We start from the raw sequence: 1,492 nt of genomic DNA on the forward strand, positions 1-1,492 counted from the left end.
GTCTTCCTCTTCTTCAGTGCCACCATGTTGATCACTCATATTTGGTGCATTGCCCTTCTCTTCACCCAAATCAATACTTATCTCTACCTATCTAACAGTGTTCCCTCCCCTCCCCTCCCACCCCTGGTAACCAACAAAGAAAATTTCCTTCCATAGATAGACCTTTCCTTGACTTTCACAATAATGGACTAATACAGTATTCATCTTTCTGTGATTGACTTATTTCACTCAGCATAGTGTCCTCCAAGTTCATCCACATTATGTGGTGTTTTGTAGATTCTAGGTCATTCTTTAGGGTTGCATAGTATTCCATTTTGTGCATGTATGGTTTATTTTTTTTTTTAATACTAACATTATATTGTCTAGATTAATATGCTTCAACAAATGAAAGCAACACTAGCAGTACTCATTCATTTATACCAAAAAGCTTAGAAGACTGTTAGTTTTACCTGGCCAAACTGACTGGAAAATATCCAAATATTAAGGCACTTAACTGGTAACCAGAAGGCTGGTGGTTCAAACCCATCAGCCACTCCTTGGAAGGAACATCAGGCAGTCCACTTCCATAATGATGCTGCCTTGGAAACCCAAGGGGAGGTTGCTATGAGTCAGGTCTGACTCAAAGGCACATAACAACAACAACGGCAAAGAATGGCAGTCCAATGCAAAGTAGAAATTATTGAACATTATCACATGCAAATAAAATTTTGCTTAAGATAATTCAAAAACAGTAGCACTACATCAATAGGGGAATTGCTAAAAATTCACATCAGAATCAGAAGAGTATATGGAACAAGAGGTATCAATACTGATGTCAGATGGATTCTGGCTAAAAGCAGAGAATATTAAAAAGATGTTTACCTGTGTTTTATTAAGTATGCAAAGATATTCTCAATAAATTAAGGATAACATTGTGAAGATTGGGAATTACAGAAAATTTAATTGTGCTCAAGTGGAACCTGAACATAGACAAAGAGGTAGTTGTTTGTACAGAGTAAGAAGATACTGTGAGGCTGAAGATCAGAAATGGTGTGTATCAGAGTTGTATCTTTCACCATATTTATTCAATCTGTACGTTGAGTGGATAACCTAAGAAACTGGACTATATGAAGAAGAATGTCTCATCAGGATTGGAAGAAGACTAATTAATAACTTGTGATATATGGATGACACAATCTTGCTTGCCAAAAATGAAGAAGACTTGAAGCATTTACTGATGAAGACCAAAGATTATAGCCTTAATTATGGAGTACTTCTCAATATAAAGATAACTAAAATCCTCACAACTGGACCAATAAGCAACTACACAATAAATGGAGAAAAGATGGAAGTTGTCAAGGATTTCATTTTCCATGGATCCACAGTCAACGACCATGCAATCAAGACAAGATATCATTGCAATCAAACCTATACAACTATGAGACCAGAAGAACTAGATGGTGCCCAGCTACCACTGCCATCCACTTGGAAGAGATGTAGGAGATCCTGCATA

This window comes from Orycteropus afer, unplaced genomic scaffold (assembly GCF_000298275.1).
Source record: "Orycteropus afer afer isolate SDZICR_OR568_19922 unplaced genomic scaffold, OryAfe1.0 scaffold00097, whole genome shotgun sequence".
Classification (NCBI taxonomy): domain Eukaryota; kingdom Metazoa; phylum Chordata; class Mammalia; order Tubulidentata; family Orycteropodidae; genus Orycteropus; species Orycteropus afer.